The following is a 24,746-nucleotide window of genomic DNA, read 5'->3' as shown; positions in this document are numbered from 1 at the left end:
ATCCCCAAATAACCCAGGCTGATGGTAGAACAGAAGGTCACTCTCTGAAAACTGGCAGTGGATCCCCATTGCCAAGGACAACTTCCACAACAGCTCATTAAACATAGAGAGGTTGAGCTGGTGTGGACTTGGAGTCTTCACAACTATATTTAAGTCTCTTTTGCACAAGAAGGTACTTATGCTACAGAAAGAGAAAGCTTGACAACAACCCAGACACAACACTACCCCACACACACACACACACACACACACACACACACACACACACACACACACACACACACACACACACACACGCACGCACCTACAACCTGTCCTGCTTGCAAGATGTACTGGGAAAATGGTGTAGCAGAACTTGTGGGAGTGACTGGTTCTAATTTAAGGCCCAGGCAATGAGAAGGATCCCTTGCTGGGCACTGCCTGGATGACCAGGAACTAAAGGCTGGGGGAAAAACTGTTTAATGGAACCAGCAAACTACTTTCTGCTCCATTTATTTGCTCCAAGTTTAAGTGATTGGTGGACGCTTCAAATTCTACCTTGATAGTATTGGTTTCAGGGAAGAAAGAAACACTCTATTTCATTTCTGCTAGGTAGGGAATATGACTCCCTCCTCAGTAAAGATCAAGCTATAATTCCTAATACAGAAACTACTACAGAGAATGGAAGACGGATGTAAAGACAAACAAAGCAATAGTCTGAAGGGAGCTGACATGTAGCTGTACTGAAAACACTGGCTGGTTGCCAGAAGGATTTTGGCAAGAAGATATTCAAGTTGAGAAGAGCTAACTTTAGAACGAGGAAAGGCAAAGTTAACTGGAATAATAGGGGAACCCAAGAGTGAATAAAAAGGGGAAACAAATCCGCTGATTTTCAAGAGAAAATACTGACGGATCCTTTCTGTTGATGAAGAAAGTACTAAAAAGAGGAGAGTAAAAATCTTTATTGTCTACAGGCTGAATAATTACTGAAAAGTGAAAATCTATTGTAACTGAATAATTACTAAAAAATCCATAACTAAGCAATAAGACTACAATTTTCACAGAATTCTCTCTGATCTAACCAAGAAGAGAAAATAAAAATATTTTTCTCCCGAAATAAGTATATATTTTATTTTTATCCTGGCCAAAGAGATCAGAAAAGCATGAACTGCATTCTCCCATTCATCTGTTCTCCAGAGTCCCATTGAGAGGTGAGACCAAAACACTAGTACTCTTAACCAAATCTGCTTCTCATCAAATTAATGCAGGACTGTAGGACAGGAGATTAATATGGCTGGATGTACTGTTTAAGTATGCAATGACTTTACTTGAGTCATTTTTATTAGGTAAGTTACAAAATAAATAATATTGATGGGTTATTTGGATCCCATTTGATAGGCATTCACATTTAAGAGTGCCAGAATCATCTCACAATATGAAAAACAGAGTTTGTGGGCTGGAGAGATGGCTCAGCGGTTAAGAGCACTGATTGCTCTTCCAGAGGTCCTGAGTTCAAATTCCAGCAACCACATGATGGCTCACAACCATCTGTAATGGGATCTGGTGTGTCTGAAGAAAGCTACAGTGTACTTATATATAATAAATAAATCTTTAAAAAAAAAGAAAGAAAGAAAAACAGAGTTTGAAGAAGAATCTGCTTGATGGACATGAAAATATTTGGATTTGCTATTACAATTTTCTACAATTACTTTCTTGTATTTGTTTATATATGCTCCTATGTGCTTTCAAACATATGTGCCAAAGCATGCTCATTGAGATACGTTGAAAACTTGAAAGAGTTATTGCTCTCCTTTTGAACTCAGGTGGTCAGGCCTGTCGGAAGGTAGTTTCACTGGCAGAGGCATCTTATCAATCCACCATTTTGCAAAATTATAGTTATTTATATTATTATAGAGTGATACTTTAATAAAAATATAAATATAGCATGTATAATACATTGAATACATTTTAGGAACATTAAGTATACAAACAAATTAAAGTCTAAATGCTAAAATAATAAAGTTTACACATAAAAGATTTAAATTTTGTTAGATTCAAAATTCTTAAGATAACATTAATCTTTTAAAGCATTTCCTTCATTCATAATTGTCTCTAGCATTTCTTTAGTCTACACAGATCGAAATTCAGCTGAAGTCCACTATAAGAAGAAATGGAATGACTAGACTTTACTATCATTACCAGTTATATCTTTTTTCTGTAAGAAATCAATAGCTGATTCATCAAGTGTATCAAGAGAATTATTAAACAGATCAGTTCCTCTGCAAACTCTTTTCTTGTGACTGTGTGAACAATGATGGTTGCTTAAAATATCATTGTTTTAAAACTTGGATTCATTTCTTATTTTTTCTTTTTTGTCTCAGCTCATGAATGCTCACTTATTTTCGGTAACACGTGCCATATTGAGAATCACATTTTTAAATTAGCTTTTAGAATAGACTCCATATTTGTTTGGTTAAAACATCAAAAATTATAAAAACACATAGAACAAAGACCCTTTCTCCATCTTCTTTCATTCTAACAAGTATTATTTCTTTCAAAGACTTTTTTTTAGAGTTTGCATGACTTAATTTTATTTCCTTTTTGTGTAATTTATTTAAATTTTATTCTTTTTTCTTCCCATAACTTAATTTTATTCACTTTACATTCAAATCGCAATCCCCTCTCTCCTCTCCTCCCAATGCAGTACCTGCAAACCTCTTCCCCTATTACCCACTCTTTTGTACCACCCCGCCCTAGGACATCTAGTCTCATCAGGACTAACTAAGCACATCTTCTCCCACCAAGGCCCAACAAAGCAGTCCAGATAAGAAAAGGGGATCCAATGGCAGGCAACAGAGTCAGAAACACGACACCCCCAACTTCAATTGTTAGGGGACCCACATGAAGGCCAAACTACAAATCTGCTAAAAATGTTTAGGGCACTGGGTCTAGACCCTGCATGCTCTTTTGTTGGTGGTTCAGTCTCTGTGAGGTCCCATGGGCCTGTGTTAGTTTATTTTGTAGGTCTTCTTGTGGTGTCCTTGACTGGCCCCCCAGATAGCTCAATTCTATCTTCAACTCTTCCACAAGAGTCCCTGAGATCCACCTGAACTTCGGATCTTCTGGAATAACAAGCTCTCGTAACCGTGCCTGGTATGTTGTTCCAGTAAATTCAGTTTTTTTTTTTTTTTTTGAGTTTTCGATGGTGATTTTTATTACAGGTTTCTTACTAAATTACTTGTAGCTTTTAATTTCCTTATCTAATGTGTTCTTCTTACTCAAAGAAGATAATTATCAGTGGAATAAAAAAATACATAACCATCTTTAACTGAGCAATACTTTTTGGGGGATGTGGTTAACTTCGACAGATAACTGGGCTAGATCTGAAATAAACTGACACTTCTAGTCAGCTCTATAAGGGTATCTCCAGAAAGGATTAACTGAGAAGGAAAGACACCCCTCAAGAGTGGATAGCGCCTTCGAAAAGCATCTCAGATAAATATGAGAGAGAGAGAGAGAGAGAGAGAGAGAGAGAGAGATGCTTCTTCGCTTTTGCTAGTGAGAGCATCTACCCCACTTTTGCTTTTGCTTCTATCTTTGCTACCAGCAGAAGCAGCTTCTTCTGCCTTCCAATATGAACTGGAAAATGTCAGCTCTCCACAAATCCCCCAGCTCTTTATTTGGGGGGAGGGAGAATTTTATTTATTTACATTTCAAATTTCAAAAGTTATCCCCCTTCCCAGTTTCCCCTCCACAAACTCCCTAACCCATTCCCTCTCCCCTGCTTCTATGAAGGTGCTCCCCACACCCACAGTCCCACTCCTGCCTCACTACCCTAGCATTCCCCTACACTGGGACATCAGGCCTCCACAGGACCAAGGGCATTGCCTCCCATTGATGCCAGATAAGGCGATCCTCTGCTAAATTTACAGCTGGAGCCATGGGTCCCTTCATGTGTACTCTTTGGTTGTTGATTTAGTCCCTAGAAGCTCTGGAGGCAGGGAAGGGTCTGGTTGATTGATATTTTTGTTCTTCCTATGGGGTTGCAGACTCCTTCAGCTCCTTCAATCTTTCCCCTAACTCCTCCATTGGGATCCCTGTGCTCAGTCCAATGATTGGCTGCGAGTCTTAAAAGTCAGATTGAGAATGCTGAAGCACCAACTCCCTTGAATTATTGATCAGCTACTGGGAGTTCATAATTGGGTAACTTAAATTCAATTGCTGTTGTTGAATCCTGGTGTATCCAGAGGCAAGTAACAACACTCACTCATCAAAGGCAGGATGAGCACATATAGCAGTCTTGCCATGTATGGAACAGGCAAGAAATGTTCGCAATCATCTGTCAGGGATCACTAGACCTTTGGCATTTGGCTAATTAATCACATTGTTCTCAGGAGTATAATGGAAAGGAAGTTTACCAAATTCTTATTCAATCCCCATAAGTAGAAAAAATTACAAAGTAAATATATGAAAAGCTACTTTGAATCAGAGAAACAAAGAATGACGAACCCTGAGGCAATTAAGCAATATATAATTCCTTGAAACAAGGGAAGACCAGGTCCCCTTAAGAATGAGTTTTGCTATAATACTGAAAAGGGTTTACTATTAATCTTCATTGCTACATTCAGCAAAAGTTTTATGATTTTTATGAGAAAACTATATACTGGGGAAAAAGAAAGTCTTTTCAGACTAGATACTGTATCTGAATTAATATTCATCCCAAAATAGCCCCAAAAGTACACTGGTCCCTCTGTAACAAGTATGGGATTATAAAGACAAGTGATCAGTTGAGTTTGAGCCAAAGACTGACTCCTAATATGTCCAGTGAGTCCTTGAACTCACCCTATGACTCTTTCCTCATTCCCACAAAATGTTCTTGGAATGGATATACATAGAAGATAGAACAATTTTCATCAATGGTTCACTAGCTTGCAGAATGAGGGCTATTATGATTAGGAAGATGAAATGGAAGTGGTTGAAGCTGCCTTTACTTGGAAAAATATTGAACTGAAAAGATGCAGGATGATGGTTTATACTCTTTAATTTGAGCTGTGCGGAAGATGGATGTCTCATTCTGAAGTGTCGTGATTATGACAGGTTGAATATTTCAAACTTAAGAGTGGCTCTACCTTCAGCTGTTGTGCCAGATTTGGTTTTCCTTTTTTGAGAAAAATAACACATCTCCTAGTACTGCATATGTAGGTATTGATCATAAAATAATGGGTTTTCTTGAGATCTATCCATAAGAACCACCAGAAGCAATTTTCTTTCAGTTGTCAAAGCCATTATTGCAGTTTTACTATTCTACATCACATAGTAATAATTCTCCAGCCCTGTGTCATAGTGTAGTTTTGATTGCTTAACTTCTATAAGGTGCTAATGACAATGTAGACAACTATTCTCTTTTTGATCAGACAGTTCTTTGTCTGGTATTAAGCTTTCATGGTGGCTTGATAATAGGACACAAACTTAAGGTGGCACATGCATGGCAGGGATCTATCACCAAGTGGAAGTGGTTCCCCTAGTTGGTCCTGAAAGTAAAAGTTGGTCCACTAGGAGGTTGTTAGTCGCCTATGAATCCTACTACTGCTATCCCTAAGCATGAACCATTGGCCTTATAGGGTTTTCCCTCTAATCCATTGACTGAGGAAAAGAAGACATGAAGAGGTTTGAGGAGGGAAACCAGTACTATTTGCTTGCTTTCTTGTTCCTGTTGAGTGTATCTATCACATTGCATTTCGTAGCATTATCAGAACCCAAAACTAACTGAAGACCAGGTGTTCTTATGGACTCTTCCAGGCTTTTGATGACAACCTGGGGCAAACAAGGCATCCAGGCCTGTGAACTTAAGTGATATCAAGTTCTTAGCCTTTCTAGCATACAGACAAACATTGCTGGCTTCATCATCCAGGACCCAATAAGCCAAGGTAATAAATACTATTTTAAAATCTATTTTTATTTATGTCAGTTCTACCAATTCCTGACTAAAAACAAGTAGTTTATATTTTATTCAATTACCTATTTTATTAGGATACATTAACTTTGCATATTAAAGTAGTCCAGTGTATAATTAATTGCTCATAGGTATACAGTATAAACTAACAAAGTATAACCTGTCTTTAGTAACCTGATATATAATCTCCCTATTATTGACGTCTCACTACTGTACATTTGGGAAAGGTTTTGTGTATCTTGAGTACTTTTATTTCTGCATGCCTTATTTCATTCAAAAGTATAGTAACAATTTTCTATAATTTTGCTAAAATTTACATGTAATTTAAAGAATTATTCAACTGACTATATTTACCAAGCATTCTTAACTAAATTGATTGCCATCTTGTTAATGAAATCCCCTATACTTCCAAAACTCTCTGATGTCATACCAGCAAGTCAGGGAACACCTTTTGATGTCATTTCTTCATTTATACAGAAATTAGCCAATATATTCCTTTGGGTTATTTAAAACTGTGATGTTGGTTTATATGAAGAAATATAATTCTTGAATAAGTGATTCATAAACTTTTCCTAACTTGTAATTATTGTAAATATACTATATGCTAAACTCTGTAAGATTTTTTTTTCAAAACAGGAATTTCATAGGACAGTTTAAATATGCATTCAAATTGAGAAAATAGTATTCTCCATATCCTTGGATAGAATTTCTCTTATTTCAAAATATATGAATATATTTCCATTAAAAATGATAAGCCTACCCTTAGCATATTTCCTTCTCCAGTTTATCTCCTAATTATTTATAGCATTCTTTTTTGTTCTAAAATTATAGGAAGGAAAGCATACTTTCTCAGCTCTCCAAAGGCTATTCTTAGGTGTGACAATATTTTAGGCCTCTCCCTGTTTTTGATGAGCATGACAGTTTGGTGAGTTCTGTTCAGGTCATTTGGTTGAAGGCTCCATGTTTGAGATTTCCTTTTGGTATAGTGAGATCCATTTCTATCCAAAGTTATTTAGCTTACATGTTTTTTCTTCACATCTCTTTTTATGAGATATTTTTTTTTTTTTGTTCTATTTTTTTTTCGAGTGGGGATCGACATGTTCAGGATGTAAATCCCCAACCCCGAGAGATATTTTTGATTACTGTTCTTATTTTTATTTTTCTAATGTGCTTTACCTCCTTACTATTTTGTCAGCTTCTCCTTGCAAATCACTTTCGCTTACTCCTCCTTTCTTCCTTGAAAGTCTCATTACTATATCATTTGACCCTTCCTCAGTGAGTTTGGAGATGTCAGTGTGATCAAATGCATCATTATCATGCATTTGAAATTAGTAACTAGAGATTAGCAGGCTCATCTGTGAGTATATAACTGAAGACAGTGACTATGACTCCTTAAGAATTAGTCATCAATAGAAAGAATATTAGACAGGACTGGGGCATAATGCATCTCTCCTCAATATTTGATTGACTATTTACAGGCTGTCTTAGTTACTTTTCCATGGCTGGTACAAAACACCATTAACAAAGCAATTTATTAAAAAAAATTAATAGGATCTTACAGTTTGAGAGGGTTGAGTCCATGACCATCCTGACAGGGAGATGACAATAGGAAAGCATGCATGGCTCTAAGTTGTAGTGGAGACCTTACATCTGGTCCATAAGCAAGAGACAAAAGAAGAGATAACTAACCTGGAAGGCATTGTAAAGGTAAATGTCATTTTAACTTCCTCAGAGGAAGAGATGAGATAAGAGCCTTACCTGAGCTTTATACCTACATGGATTGAGCTGATCTTGTAGTATTTCTATTTGACTCTCCCCGGGTCTAGGCCTGGAAGGTTCTAGATTATGTAAAGTTGAATCTTCTGTGAGCCCGAATCTTGAAGGATCTAGCTTCCAGCATCCTTCTGCTAAACTAGGCCTACAATATTTCAGCCTCTGAGACTTACAGCTGAATAAACTCAACTTTTCTAGCTCTTTCTGAACTCTGGTTGGCTGGTTCAACTGAGCTCTTCTGATTCAAACTCCTCTCCAAGCTAACTGACTCAAATTGGCTTCTCTCAGCTTCTGTCTGAAAAGTTCCACATGGAAAGACTGCCTCTAAACTCTAGGAACTGAACTACTCTGAACTGAACTGAATTGAATTGCTCTACCTCACTACTATTTATGTAGCCTCTCTTTCCTTCTGTTCTCATGAGAGTTGGTCATATCCTATTTCTGACTGATTCTGTCAAATCTTTCTTTGATTTTTTTTCCACATCATTTCCCCTTAATCAGACATCACTGTTTGGAATTAAGGTGTGCACTAAAGGTATTTCTGTATTCCAGTCAGAGGGATTAAACTTGAGTGATGTGACTGCGTTCTAGCCAGATATTTTTAGATGTGATTCCTTGTCAGAGTAGCCATGTTGCTGAATTAAAATTTTCTCTACACTTCCTGAGTCTTTGAAACTTTAAAGCCAATCCCCAGTGATACTCATTCTCCAACAAAGTAGTACATCTTAATTTTCCCAACAATTCTACCAAATGCAAATCAAAGTATTCAAACCTATGATCTTATGGGGGCCATTCTCATTCAAACCAAAACAAAGGCCCAGTCTTGTGCAGGCTTATTGTTGGCATCCATAGCTGCTGTGAGATCATGATTGCAGTGGTATGTCAAAGCCAGATGTTAGAAATTCACAATCATATTTTATTGTCTTTAGACTCTTACATTCTTTCCTCATTCTCTTCAAAGATATTCCTTGAGTCTTGGAGGTGGTGGTATGAATGTTCTTCCTATTTGGTGCTGATCACTCTATTATTAGTAATTCTCAGCACATTGGCCATCCATAATGTTCTGTTTTTATGAGCACTTATTGCATATAAAAGCTTCTCTGATTAAGGCTGAAAGTAGCATTGGTCTAAGGACATAAGCATAAATATTTAGAAGGCAGTTTGGCATAATTTCAATTTAGTTAAACATCAGTACTAAGTCTCCACTACAGCCTAAATAGTTTACTTAAATTGACATGGTGCCAATCTTTATCTTACTTAAGCCATGGGTTTCATGGTGAATTTATAGCATGAAGGATTAATTCCTTCCTGTGAAAAAGGCATCAAACCAAAGTAGAATCTAGTTAATAACACTCATGCTATTATTGCAAAATTTGGTATGTAGTATAGGAGCTTCCTCCACGATTAATACTCTCCATAATAGAAGGATGTTTATGTGCATGATGTTAGAAAGGAGATGAAACAAGATGTTCTAAGGAAAGGTGAAATATTTCATCCTAAAAGGATACCTATCACATTGAGAAAGTATTACTCAAAGGCTTCAGCAAGTTTCTGATACTGATCAGATTCAGCATGGTTATCCCTCTTCAAGCTATAAAGACTGCTGAGAAATAGTCTCATTCAATCAGATGAATAGAAGAGGTTCCAAACAATCAAGGTAACATGAAGAAACAAATAAGAGCTAGACTGCCTGGAAGAAACAGATACAAGGCATGCTCCCTAGAAGTGGCTCAGTCCACCTGAACTGAACAGAAGATGCAACTCCAAACAAACTGAGCTTCTTTAAAGTGTGTTATGTCCTCTGAGTGATGCATTTGTCCTTGAGTCATTTCTAGTCTTCTAACCAACATCTAACCCATATTTCTCTAAGCAATCTCAGCAAAACTCTTTGGTTCACCAAGTTGGACTTTGGTGGTATGCTTGCTTTGGTCCGTCATGGTTCCCTATTAAGAGTGAGTAGACCATATATAGTCTTTGGGTAGTGGCTTAGTCCCTGGAAGCTCTGGTTGGTTGGCATTGCTGTACATATGGGGTCTCGAGCTCCTTCAAGCTCTTCCAGTTCTTTCTCTGATTCCTTCAACAGGGGTCCTGTGACTCTGACCTCGTAGGTTGCAATGAATATCCTAGTAAGAGCACCAGTGGAAGGGGAAGCCCTGGGTCCTGCTAAGACTGAACCCCTAGTGAACTAGACTGTTGGGGAGAGGGCAGCAATGGGGGGGGGGTTGGGAGGGGAACACCCATAAGGAAGGGGGGGGGAGGGGATGTTTTGTTCGGAAACCGGAAAGGGAATAACACTCCAAATGTATATAAGAAATACTCAAGTTAATTGTGAGGAGCTGTCCGGAGCTGTCCCATAGATGTGAGGAGCTGTCCGAGGAGCTGTCCTTATACTCCATTACAAGATGGCACCAGCATCTGGCAGAACGACCTAGTAAAAGGGCAATACAGGCGCCTTAACTTCCCTACCGAAGGACACGTATGTTATGGCGCCATCTGGCATAATTGGCAGCGACCAGTCAGAGAGTGACACGTCCTAGGCGAGGATAGTTTCCTATATAAGGGACGGTTATTCCTCACCGGCGTCTCCGATTGTAAGCTTATGCTCTCCCTCTCAAGACGCAGTAAAGCTTTTTCTGTAGAAGGATCCTGTGTGTGCATCGTTCCTGCTGCGTAGACGATCTGGTGCCAAAAACCCGGAAAAGACCTCGCCATCGTCAGCACCTTCGGAGATCCCTTGGCGAAGGAGGATTCAGAACTACAGGTAGATACGTTAGAGAGGCAGCCCTCTCTTGGACTTTTGGCCTGGGGTTGTCACCGCCTTTGGGAAGGATTTGTTGAGGCTATAGTATTTGTCCTGGGAGCCACCTACTCTTTTATGTTCTGTTTTCACCGTTTTTCGCTGTTAAAAGGACGATCACAGCAGCTGAAGGTGCGTCTCAGTCTCTCAGATATAAGTGAGCCATGAGCTCCTTTTACCTTCGATTTTAACTGTTGAGGAGCAAGGACGCGAAAGGCCGACATAGATAAGCGGCACCGTCTGGGGGCGGCGTGTAAGACTCCCGTACATAAAGAGAGCAGCTTGTCTGTCTCTCCCTTTTCACCTCACGCCTTGTCAGACGGACGTGAGATAAAGCCACCGCGTTCCTGGCCCATCATGGGATCCTCACAGTCTGTGGTCACAGCCTTGGAAACAGTGTTAAAGCAGAGGGACATCAAAATTGGAGGAAACACTTAAAACTTTGTGAAGGAGGTGGAGAGGGTGGCTTGGTTTGCCTGTTCAGGCTCGTTCTATTGCCTCATGGAACAAACTTGGAAAAGACCTGACAGAAAATTTGGGAAGAGGATCTGCGCCTAGGGACCAAAGCTATATGGAAGCTGGTTAAGAATTGTTTAAAGGATGAAACATGTAAGGCAGCAGTAATAGAAGGACAGGCCACTCTCGAGGTAGTCTGAGAAAGTCTGTCAGAAACCGAACGTAGTGAGAGGTTGGGCGCGGGCAAGAAAAAAGACGTCCTAAGAAAGAAAAAGTGCCCTCCCGGTAAGTCCGCAGACAAGGGAGCGTTGAAATTTTCAGATTCCAGCACTTCCTCCTCTACACATAAACCAGGAGGGGGAGCCAGCCTATACCCTGTGAAAGAGCTAGAAGCGCTGAACCTCGACAGTTCTGAAAGCTCTGAAAATAAAACCTTAGACTCAGAGGAGGAGGCTGAGCTAGATGAGGAAGCAGCTAAATATGAGGAGGAAAGATATTACCCCGATGAATGTTAATAAAGCCTTCTAGCACGGCCGCCACCAACAGCGCCCCCCTCCATATGAGACAAACTAGTCCCGAGAAGGTGAGAAGAAAGCTGAGTGTGACATTTCTTATCTTTGTGACACCGGAGGGAGGAAGGGTCCATGCCCCTGTTAAATATAATCAGATTAAGGAATTAGCGGAATCAGTTAGAAAGTATGGAGTCACGGCCAACTTTACTCTAACACAACTCGACAGGTTGGTCATGATGGCATTGACACCAGCTGATTGGCAGATGATTGCTAAGGCAGCCCTTGCCAGCATGGGCCAATACATGGAATGGAAAGCGCTCTGGTATGAGGCAGCCCAAACACAGGCCAGAGCGAATGCTAGGGCCTTAATACCTGAGCAACAAGAATGGACTTTCAGACTCTTAACAGGACAGGGCCACTTTGCAGCTGATCAGTCACCACTGGGGGCCTATGCTCAGGTCTCCAGCACAGCTATTAGAGCCTGGAAGGCACTGTCCAGGAGAGGAGGGATTGATAATCAACTTACAAAAATCGTTCAGGGACCCCAGGAAAATTTCTCAGATTTTGTAGCTAGAATGACAGAGGCTGCAGGACGAATCTTTGGTGATCCTGAACAAGCAGCACCACTAATAGAACAGCTCATTTTCGAGCAAGCCACCCAGGAGTGCTGAACAGCCATAGCCCCGAAGAAATAAAGGGCTAATTGGCTTAGAGTTTGCAGGAACTTGGAGGGCCCCTTACTAACTCAGGCCTGGCGGCTGCCATTCTCTAGTTCCAGCGACGGCCCGTTAAAGGGACGGATAAAAGATCATGCTTTCAATGTGGGAAAACAGGCCATCTAAAAAGAGACTGCAGGATGACAAAAAGAGACAGGGGGTCTGTAATCCTCTGTGTCCGATGTGGCAAAGGCTACCATAGGGCTGACCAGTGCCGATCAGTGAGAGACATTAAAGGCAAACTACTCCCTCCTTTGGAGACTCAACCTAATGAGATGTCAAAAAACTGGCTGGTGGGCCCCCGGTCCCAGGGCCCTCAAAGATATGGGGAACCGCTTTCACAGGGCCAACCCGGCAGAGGAGGTCCCCAAGAGCCGACAAAAATTGGACCTGCGTGCGCCTCAGACTTCTTTCTAATGCCCCAGATGGGCATTCAGCCAATTTGCTCAGACTGTGGGGCCTCTACCCCGGGAACCATAGGCCTTGTCCTTGGGAGAGGATCTCTTCCCTACAAGGACTGATAGTCCATCCAGGCCTTTTGAAGCTCAGCGCTCTCTTGATATTCAGATTCTTTGTTCAAGTCCCGATTTTTTCCATAAGTAAAGGAGATAGAATAGCACAGTTATTACTCCTTCCGTGCTCCCCAGGCCACGATACAGGATACCAAGGGACCCATGGGGTCCACTGGTCATGATTCGCATATTTGGTGGTTCACCTTAACAACCCCAAAATTGAGCTTAGAAATTAATGGAAAGAAATTGAAGGCATACTGGATACTGGGGCTGATAAAGTATAATTTCAAAATGGTGGCCTCAATCATGGCCTTCTTCTCACTCACTACAAGGATTAGGCTACCAGTCATGCCCTATGGTCAGCTCTGCCACTCTAACTTGGACAACTGCCGTACAGGGACAATTTATTCCTTATGTACTTCCCCTGCCTGTTAATCTTTGGGGGAGGGATGTTATGCAGACCATGGGACTGACCTTATCTAATGAATACCCCCCTCAAGTGCCCACATGATGTCAAGGATGGGCTATAAGGAAGGGAAAGGCCTAGACATTAGAAACAGGGTTGTCTCACGCCCATTGAACCGATCGCCAACCCCCCATAAACAAGGCCTGGGTTTTTCCTAGGCGCCATTGGGGCACTGCCATACCATGGAGGATTTGAGGACACGGTGTGGGTTCCCCAATGGCCATTAACCTCTGAGAAATTACAGGCAGCTACAGGACTGGTGGATATTAAGATTGGGACATTTGAGCCCTCCAAACACCCCCCCAATTTTTGTAATAAGGAAAAATCAGGAAAATGGCGACTACTCATGACTTGAGGGCCATTAACGATGGAAGACCCATTCAGCGGGGCCTTCCTACTCTCGACCCAACAAAAAGATTGGAATTTGCAATAATAGATATCAAAGTTGTTTTTCTCTATTCTGCTTTACCCCCATAGGCCAGGTTTGCTTTTACTGTCCCATCAATTAATCATACTGAACCCCAGTGGAAGGTCCTACCTCAGGGCATGGCCAACAGCCCCATACGTGTGTCAGTTATATGTTCAGGAAGCCCTCAAACCAGTCAGAGACCTATCCAAATTTACTGTTAATCCATTACATGGATGATATATTGATGTGTCATAAAGACTTAGAATTACTCAAACAAGCCTATTCCTTATTACAAAAACCCTTAAACAATGGGACTTAATATTGCTTCAAATTGCTGACACAGGTCATTTTCTAGGATCCATTATTTTCCCTGATAAGATTATACCCAGAAACTGGAAATCCATTGAGACCACCTCCATACTCTTAATGACTTTCAGAAGCTCTTGGAGATATCAACTGGTTGAGACCATTTTTTGAAAATCCTTCAAATTAAAACCTTTGTTGATATTGGAAGGGGGACGGCCCACATCACCTCCCCTCGTGTACTAATTCCGCTGCAACCAAGGCCTTTACTAAAAGTAGAAGATGCCGCGAAAACAGGCCCAATTGCAATGCGCATTGATTGGTCTCTACCTTTTTCACTCTGTGTACTAGATACCAAGGATTTACCCACTGCAGTTTTATGGGCAAGGTCCACTGTTATGGATCCATCCACATGCTTCCCCTGTGAAGATTATTGATTGGTATCCAGCTGCAGTAGCACATCTGGCTAAAAGGGCCTAAAAGCTGCCATCTGTCATTTTGGGACTCCACCCAATCCTTGATTATCCCCATACACCCTACCAGGTCAAACTCTTACCTCTGATGATTGGGCAGTGCTGCTCACAACCTTTACAGGAAGATAGATAATCATTATCCTAAACACCCCCTATTGTGTTTTTGCAAAATCACAACCTATTGTTTTCCTCAGGTCACATCCCACAGACCATTAAAGGAGGATAACGGTGTATGGGATGGGTCAAAAAACAGGTTTGCCAACTTTATGCGAGGATATGACCTCTGTCTTGGCCCTCCTATATCTGGGTGTCCTGTTTGTAAAAAAGCAGAAAAGGGGAGATGTGAGGAGCTGTCCGAGGAGCTGTCCTCACAGATGTGAGGAGCTGTCCGAGGAGCTGTCCTTACATACTCCATTACAAGATGGCACCAGCATCTGGCAGAACGCACCTAGTAAAAAAAGGGCAATCGTGAGGCCTGGTAACTTCCCTACTCGAAGAGACACGTACGTTATGGTACGTCATCTGGCATAATTGGCAGCGACCAGTCAGAGAGTGACACGTCCTAGGCGAGGATAGTTTCCTATATAAGGGACGGTTATTCCTCACTCGGCGTCTCCGCATTGTAAGCTTATGCTCTCCCTCTCAAGACACAGTAAAGCTTTTTCTGTAGAAGGATCCTGTGTGTGCCGCATCGTTCCTGCTGGCGAGACGTAGCGTGGGACAAATAATAATAAAAAATAAAAAAAAAACAAAAAACAAAACAAAACAAAAAAAAAAGAGTGAGTAGACATTCGTTGCCCACATGTACTGCCATACCACAGGACACCTCTCCTGGAAGGTTGGTAGCAGTAGTGTATACAGTTCTAAGCGGAACAGTTTTCATCCCCAGCAGCGTACAGTACCTTTGAATTTTAGGGAAAAGTAACTTCCAAGGAGTAAGTTTTCAGCTCAGTTCTAGCATGATTTATTTGTTGTGCCTTCAGCAACACCAACTGATTCTAGTGTACAATGCAGAGGAATGAAAAGACCCTGCACCATTTGGGGGGCCTTTGGCTTGAAGAGGTTATTTCATTTCTGACGCTAAAATTTTGTTTTGCCATTAGTTTTGTTTGTTTGCTTAGTTTGCTTGTTTAGTGTTTGTTACTATTATTATTATTTTATGTCCTGAGAACAGTTTCCCCTTTATCCTCTCCAATAGTTGCCACCCACCTCCCTTCTGCCTATCCTCACCTATACCTCCATACCTCCTCCATTTCTTTTCAGAAATGGTCAGGACTCCTATGGATATCAGTCAAACATGGCATATCAAGTTGTAGTAAGACTAGGCAAATCCTGTCATATTAAAGCTGGCTAAGACATATCAAAGCAGATGTGAGCAGCCAGGTTCTTCCAGCATCTCTCAATCCTTACCTTCTACACCTTCTGGCTGGTATACCCTCTGCCTTACCCTATATTTCTTCAACTCAGAGAGTGGGCTGTTCTTGCCTGTTCTTGAGGCTCTTTCCTATATAATCTAGCCATGTTATTATTTGACCCTCTTACCTTTTTAAGCCCTTATCCTCCTGGACTATTGGTCTTCTGCTCTCCTGCATCTCCATTTCTCTCCTCCCACCTGTCCTCACATGACCCAGATCAGGGGCATGTGCACTATTGACTCTCCCAGATATCTCTGCCTCTGGCTGTGCTTTCCCTCTTATGCTAAACCTCCTCCACCAAACCTAGGAGCAGTCACATCCTTTTTTATCTCTTTCCTTTTTGTTTTTCATATATACTTGCTGAGTTATACGCTAATGTGAGACATAGTCTCAAGAAAAAAAAAAAGTAAAATATGTCTTGGACTGCACCAGAGGAGCTGAGCAAGACACCCAAGGTTGTCCTCTGACTTCCACATGCATATTCACATGGGTATGCACACGAGGAAGAGCATGTGAGCAAACACACACACACAATGTAGTAAGAAAATTAAAATTGCACACAATTGATTTCTATGCTTAAAATCTATAGTTGTTTTTAAATTTCAAGTTATATATTTATCACAATAACATTGAGGATAATTTCTTTCTTTAAAAGAGCCTATTTTCATCTCATTGACCTCTCTATCTTAACCCTGGGTTAGCCACTAAACTTTTTTACTGTCTTTATAGATCTGCCCTTTTCCAGAATGTCATATACTTGGAATCATAAAGTATGTAACCTTTTCAGATTGTCTTTTTACACTTGGCAGTATGCATTTCAGAATGCTCCATGTCTTTTTATTGCTTGATAGTTCATTTGTTTTAACACAGAACAATATTCCATTGTGTGGTTATGTTCCCTGGTCTACCAGTTTGAAGGGTATCTTTGTTGTTTCCAATTCAGCAAAATTATGAATAAAGTTACAATAAACTCTCATGTGAAGGTTTTTGTGTGGTCACAGATTTTCAAAACATTTGAGTAAATGCCCAAGAGTATTGCATATGGTAAAACTATATTTAGCCATGTGAAACAAACAACACTATCAAACTATCTCCCAGCCTTGGTTTCTCATTAGCATGAGTGCCACATGTCACATGCTCATCCTTGTCTGAGCTTCCACTGCCAGCTTGGAGGGCTTCAGTTATTCCAGTCAGAAAACAGTGGCCCTACACTGCTGTTTTCGTTTGAAATTTATTTGAATGTTGAATTTAGCCATTCCATTAAAACAAATGACACTGACCCTCTTTCACACATTCATGCAGTAATTGATGATATACCTAGATGTTTTGCTGATTATTATTATTTTTATTGCTACTATTATTGTTGTTGTTGTTGTTATTAGTCTTTGTTTGCTTCTGGTTTTTTTTTTCTTTCTTTTCTTCTCTTTTTAGCTCTCTAACTGATGTACAAGGAAATGGAGACTAAAGATAAAGTTCACAGATAAGAGGTTCAAGTGCAGAATAAGACCAAAGCCTGAGCCAGAGAGCAGGGAGGAATGGAAATCAGGACTTAGAAACAGCTGCCATAACTGCTCTTTCCTGTAAGTGTGCCAGGCTTCTTTTGTTTTAAATTTAAAAAGAATGAAGCTAAAGGGTAAAGTGATTAAAGTGTAATTCTAAAAACCACACAACTCTATTCTGCTATTTTTATCTAAACTAAAACTTATTTAGGGGCTGTCACTTAAGTGCCAAAATTTATGTGGCATATGTAAACTTTGGCGCTGACATAATGTAAACATCGTCTAATTCTAAAAACTTTATTTCAAAATCAATTTACATAATATGTAAACAAATAGGCTTTCAATCAAAGTTTAATCAAGTTATTATTAAATATTAATATAAAACTGACATTGCCTCTAATTTATGTAACTACTGATCAAGCAAACCTTTAATTTAGTTATGATTTCAAACCTCATTTGTCTTCTTCAAGTAATTGGGAATGTTTTGTAGACAAAAAAATTATAAAAGTCAATTTATGAAATATATTTTATATTAACTTCAGAAAGTGTATTTTGAACCAATTAAGCCTAAAACTATGTAGATTATTCTCAAAATTTATGTTAGCCTTTTTGATTACATATACTTCAAGACTATAATTTGGTTTTAAAAATAACCTATTTCCTTTAATATGAATAAACACAGTTTGTGTTTCAGGTCTTACAAACATGTGAGGTAAAAGAATTGTATAAACCATTACCTGGAGTAGTTCTACACTTTATGAAAGAACACAATAATTATGAAAACATTAACAATAAAGTAAGTCAACTCTGTCCTGAATAGGCAGTTAAATCTAACCCATTTCTAAAATTTTAAATTACGCATTACCGGAAATTTTAACCATTTATAAAATACTGAGCACTACTATCATCCTCCTGACATTCGAGTCTCTACTAAAGAACTTATCTCCAAGCTGGCAATATTTACTCAGTTTAAAGTAACAAAAGAGAGCCTTTATCTTAGCTTGTTTTCATAGTGAAGACATGTGATTTGGATCTTAAATGCCTGTCAAAAGCTATGTACTAACGGCCCAGTTGATAGCCTGTGGCACTATCTGGAACTGCTTCAACAATCAGGAAGTAGGAGCTACTACAGGAAATGAGGTCACTGAGGCTATGCCATTGAAACGAATATTGGGACTGCCGGGCTTTCATTTCCTAGATGCCTTGCAGAAGGCTTTCTGATCGGTTGTTGTACTTTGCCACAAGCTCAAAAAAACGGGGCCAGCAACAATGAACTGAAATCACAAACAAAAATAAATCCTTGCATCTATTAAAATGATTAGCTTAAGCATTTTGCTATACTAGCAAAAAAAAATTCTGAATAGTAGAGAGGAGAATAAACAGTAAGCAAATTATGAACAATTTAAAAATATATTGAAAACATCTATAAGAATACCCTGCTCCTAGCCCTCTAACAAATTTTCTTAAGACCTGCTGTTAAAAATGTTGTGTCTGTTTTTCAATCTGTTTAAAGAGTGTTAGATCTTCCCCATGTCACCACTCACCCAAACCCATATCTGTTCTTAGTCACTCATTAGAAAAGAAAAAGATAGAATATATTAGTAAGAAGAGCACATATTTAAGGACAGATCCCATGCCCACAGTAGGTGATCAGCAGAACCCAATCCTAATGATATTTCTGTCAAACAATGCTTCGGCTGGGCTTCATTGTTCTATCTTACAGGTGTTTTGCTGAGTATCAGATAGTGTCAAGTATACTGGTACAATCATAAGCTTGGGAAATGTCCCTTTTCAGGTATACATGCTTCTGCTACTTGAGTCCCTTGTTAATTTCATGAAATTAAGTAAGAATTTTACACCTAAACTTTTGTTCGTCTTAAGGACGATAAGCCAAAGCTCTTCTTTTAAGATAGACTTATCTTCCAGAATATAAAAAGGTATAATGTCTAAAAGATTTTTCCCAGACCTCTTTTGTATGGACATTATACCCACCTACTGTACATAAATGTACTATACCCTGGAGGTACATGCCCCAGTAGATGACCACACACCTATGTGATTAGGAGTAACCTTCATTGGACTCAGGGGTTACTAATAGCAACATGAACAAAAGTGAAATGAAGACATGAGGAGGCTGAGAGGAAGATGGAGTTTGGGATATGGGATGAGTTGGAGAGAGGGGGTGTCGGGTAGATAGGCTCGACATATATTGTATAAATGTATGAAACTTTCAAAGAAAAAAAGCTGTGAGGAGTTAGTAATTACCACCTCTCAGAGCAAGAGGCTGGAGAGCATGCTTTCCAGGCCCATGTGATCTTTGACATGGAACAACTTTAATGTAAGGTGAAGACTGTTAATGAAGTGTTTCAGTTAGTGTTAGCTATGTAGTTTAGTGGCCTGATCATTGTCAATAACTATGTATATGCTCAGTAGTGTAGTTCTTCTGATCCTTGTGATGTGAAATGAACAATGGTCATCTAAGCGCTTACCTGTCTTAAAGATTGGAAATGGTCTATCCCATGATTTCCAGGTTGTACTGTCTTTAATTTTTTAATTTAATTACATTTTTTTCACTTATTCACATTACATCCTGTTCACTGCCCTCCTCTTGGTCACCCCCTCCCACAATCCTTTCCTACCCCCTCCCCTGCTCTTCTGAGTTTGTCGGACCCCTGAGAATATCCCCTACCCTAGTATTTCAGGTCTTGGGGAGTCTAGGCACTCCTTTTCTCACTGAGGCTGAATAGGGCTGCCCAGCTAGTAGAACATCTTCCACTTGCAGGCAACAGTTTTCAAATAGCTATTGTTTAGGACCCACATGAAGGTTAAGCTGCACATCTGCTACATATGAACTGGGAGGTCCAGTCCATGTATGTTTTTTGGTTGATAGTTCAGACTTAGAGAGCCTGAAGGGTTCAAGTTAGTTGAGTCTGTGGAGTTCCTAACCCCTTTAGGGCCTGCAAACTATCATTCTATTTTTCCTAACAATCCCCAAGTTCCATCTACTGTTTGGCTCTCCATGACTGTATCTGTTTGAGTCAGCTGCTGGGTAGAGCCTCTCAGAGGACAACATGCTCCTGTCTGTAAGACAGAGTTATCATTCACAGTGTTAGGAGTTGGTGCTTACACATGGGATTGGTCTCAAGCTGGATTGGTTATAGTTTGACTCTTCTCTCAGTCTCTGCACCCTCTCCAATATTTGTATTACTTGTAGACATGATAAATTTTGGATTGAGAGTTTTGTGAGTGAATTAAGGTCCCTATCTTTCCACTAGGGTTCCTGTCTGTTTTCATAAGGTTCTATATCCCCAATGTACTGAGTCACAGCCAATGACACCCCCACTGGTTCTTGGGCATCTCCCTTATCCCAGGTCTCTGTCTCATCCTGGAGATGCACCCCCCCACCTCCTCACTCCTCCAAGAATGTGATACATCTACATAATGGAATAATATTCAGCTATTAAAAACCAAGACATCGTGAATTTTGCAGGCAAATGGGTGAACTTGAGAATATCACCCTGAGTGATGTAACCCAGTCCCCAAAAGACATGCATGGTATGTACTCACTTATTAGTGGATATTAGCCATAAGATACAATTACCATGTTATATGCCATGAACCCAAAGAAGCTAATCAAGAAGGAAAGCCCAAGCAAAGAAGCTTGACTCTCGCTTAGAAGGAGGTATAAAATAGTCATAAGAGGCATATGGAGGGAGGTAACTGACAGGGAGGGGAGTTGTGGAAGGGAAAGGGGATTCGGGATCATGTATGGGCAAAGGACAGGAGAGCTGGCTAGATAGCCATGAAAGGGAATGGAAATGGGCAACTGTACTGTTTTTATAAGACACTGTTTGGTTCATTAGCCATGTGGCTTTTATACTGATTTAGATAGTCACATCATGACCACAAGATTTTTAAGGATGGGACATAATAATTCTTTGGGGTTGAGCTTCAAGGAAAAAACTTTGGGAACATTATAATATAATATATATTTTAAAGATAGAAATCTGAAAAAATGATACAGGATAATACAAAGTAAAAGAAAAACAGTAGTGTAATTGGTCAGTCTGCAGATTTGTATTCTGTTGGGGCAAAATGTCTATAGACTGCTCTTGAGAATCTGTCTTCTGAAGGGGTCTGATCTCAGATGACCTAATACTCTCCATCTGCCATGGATGCTGGCAGCCTGACATTTGAATAGTGTTTATTTACTGCATTTATCACTATACAGAAAGTTCTTTCCCCAGGATAGATCCAGCTCTCAGACTACCACATTACCAGTCTTTCTGAAATTTTGGTTATTGTTACCAAGATTGTAATTTCACCTGATTCAAGGACGTTTGATTTATACATTTCAAGAGGATCTCATTTTTCATGGCAAGGGCTAAATTGACCCTAACTCATGGTATGGGGGTGTCCTGAGTACATAGAGAGAGGAAGAATTTGCAAATGAGTTCAAAGATTTTCCTGGGTAGCACCCATGAACAAAGCACAGTTTCAGCCACACAGTACCTTCACAGCTCATGCGCAATTCTAGGCTCTTGTAATTTTCGATCAGAGTTGGATGCAGAGGAGAGGGGTTCTGTGTTGTTTCTCAAAAGCCCTCATAAAGTAAAAAGGTAAAGAGAAACAAAGTCAATTTTGTCTCCCTTTAGAATATTCAGCATACAGTAATAGCAAGGCACGCGGCAGCCACAGCAAAGTGTTCCACCCCCAAACTGAAGAAAGTCACACAGCAGTTATTAGCCCACTGCAATTCTAAGATCTTGGAAAATGTCACCATTTCTGCTCTTTCAGGGTTACCTTTTATGCCCTAAGAGTTGTTCTGTGTAGTCTTTCAAGTCATTTTTTTTCTATAAAGGACAAACTACACTTGCAGCTGGCTTTCTCAGCTTGTGTCCGTCCACCTCATAGGATGTTAATAAATGAGGTCTCCTAGCTATTTTTTGAACTACTTTCTTTTAATCTAGACTATTAAAATTTCTTTTACAAATGTTGAATTTTCCGTCTATTAAAATTTAATCTTCAGCTTTATTTTAAGGCATATTCATTAATTCACTCTCCTGAGGGCCACACACATACATAAAGTCCCATTTGTCTAGCTAAATGAGAGCCATTCCCATAGAGTCTTAGAAAGTCTATTATGTAGCTGAAATGATCAATAAGACAAGCAGTTACATTCTTGTAAAAATCTCTGTTGCCTAGCTAAGAGGATCTCAGTAATGGACCCTTCATTTTTCTCTGTGAAGCTCAATAAAAAATCTTCAACTTCAATCATGAACTGCCCCTCACTTTCAAGCACTGGCTGTTTTTCTGGCAGTATCCTACATTTGATTTTTGCTTCAAGGTATTAATTTACTTTAAAAGGTTTTTGTGGGGAAAGAAGTTATGTGTAGCAATAATTTACGTAATAACTCAGCAAATCATGATTGCAAAGTATTTCTTCTAGGTTGATGTACTATAGCCCTCAAGTAAAATGTAGACTGTCACCAGTTTCTGTCAACAGTGTTACTACATCACATCAGTGCTGCTATTCATATACGTACGCTGTATGTCAACTTTTATATTTCAAGTATAAATGTGTGTAGTTGTTAGAGATGACATACATTTGTAAAAGTATGAAATATTGATCACCTGTCTCATTACCCAAAACATTCTGAGGCTTTTCTTCTAGGTCAGTGCTTCTCAACCTTCCTAACACTGTGAACCTTTAATATAGTACCTCATATCTTAGTCACCCCTAACTATAAAATTATTTTCACTGCTACTTTACAACTGTAATTTTTCTACTATTGTGAATCATAATGTCAATATATGATATTTGGGATATATTAAATGTGACACCTATGAAAGGGTCACCCCATAGCCAGAAAGGTAGAGTCCTGTATGATGAGAACCATTCCTCTAAGTTATACTCAGAAATCAAGCACCCTATTTATGGTTTATATCACACTATTGATTATCATACACACCTAAGGAAAAACAGCTGAGACGTTCAGATTTCTGTCTATATGTCCCCTTAGTCAAACACACAAACTCATTACGTTATAATTCCTGGCTTTCATATTGCTACAACATATATAATGAACAAAAACTGTCACTTTTTATAATGGCTCTAAAAACAATCTGCTTGCTGTCAAGGCTGCCCCTTAGATTTCTCTAGTTTATACCTACTCCATGATTATAGTCAGTGTCATATACTTTATATATTTGGTACAGTAGCATCCCACGTCTCCATATCAATTCTATTTTATCTATTACTGCAAAAAAACTATGCCTATAGTAATTTTTAAATGCTATTTAAAAATTTTTAAATGATTCTGTAGGCTCACTTGTATCGGATGGCTTCTTTTACACATTGGAAATAGAGCTCCAGTCAGTGGGTGGGCCCAGTTGAACTTAATTTCCTAAGAGGGTTGCATTTGTTATTAAGTGTTTGAAATGTATTACATCAAAATTTAGCATCTTAGGAGCTTCTGTGGCACAATCAGTTAACAACTGACACTTATAAAAATTATTATCTTAAAGCAACACAAAGTTATTCTCTCTTAGATTTCCGATGTCAGGAACTCAAGAACAGCTTAACTGAATGAATCTCAATCAGGATCTCCCCTGAGTTTGATTGAAAATGATGTCTGAATCTGATCATAAGAGGGTTGATAGATCCACTTATTTAATGAATTTGTAAAGATGCTTCCAATCACTCTAGAGAAGCTCCCATAGGTTCCTGGAGAACTTCAATGCGTGCCGACAAAATCTAGGAACTGATAGTCACCACATTGCTAACAGTCACGGCTTACAAAAAATACTGATGCTCTCTGCCTCATGAGAACCACAGAGGTACTGTGAATTCGGATTCTCTTAAGTACAAACGACTTCAGCTTTCTTAGAGATTAGCAACATAGATCACTGGGAAATATGTTCATCTCTGTGATCACATGACTTTCTAGGATCTAAACCTCGATACACAGTTCAGCACTTCGAGAAGGTACAGTATTACATATGAAAAGCCAATTTCACAGTGGGTTTTCTGTTGATCTCATAGTGCTTTTGCATCACCACAAATTGAAAACTTTAAGTTAAGACATTGTACTCTAGGGGCTGTTTGTGGAATGTGAATTGAAGGTTTTCCAACAACTTAAACAACAGGGAGCATCCTCTCTTCAAAGTATTTGTACCCTGGACATCACAGTAGCTCATGGCTGTCAGTTGGTGTTGTATCCAGGTAGAGTGGCATGGAGCCAGCCTTTACAACTGCTTTCTCTCTTGTGCTTTTCAGCATATAGACTGGGTGGCAGAAGGCTGAAGACAATGTTTCAAATATCTGTAAAAGTGACTTATTTAACACAACTTTATAACTGTCTCTTAAAATTGTTACTGATGGCTTTCATTTCAGTCTGATCAATTATATCTATGGGTCTTCCCTCTCTACACATAAATTCTACTTAGTACAAAAGTTGGAGATCACATATCTAGCTCAAAC

Source organism: Rattus rattus, chromosome 7, assembly GCF_011064425.1.
Source record: "Rattus rattus isolate New Zealand chromosome 7, Rrattus_CSIRO_v1, whole genome shotgun sequence".
Lineage (NCBI taxonomy): Eukaryota > Metazoa > Chordata > Mammalia > Rodentia > Muridae > Rattus > Rattus rattus.
Note: the sequence above shows the minus strand (reverse complement) of the source record.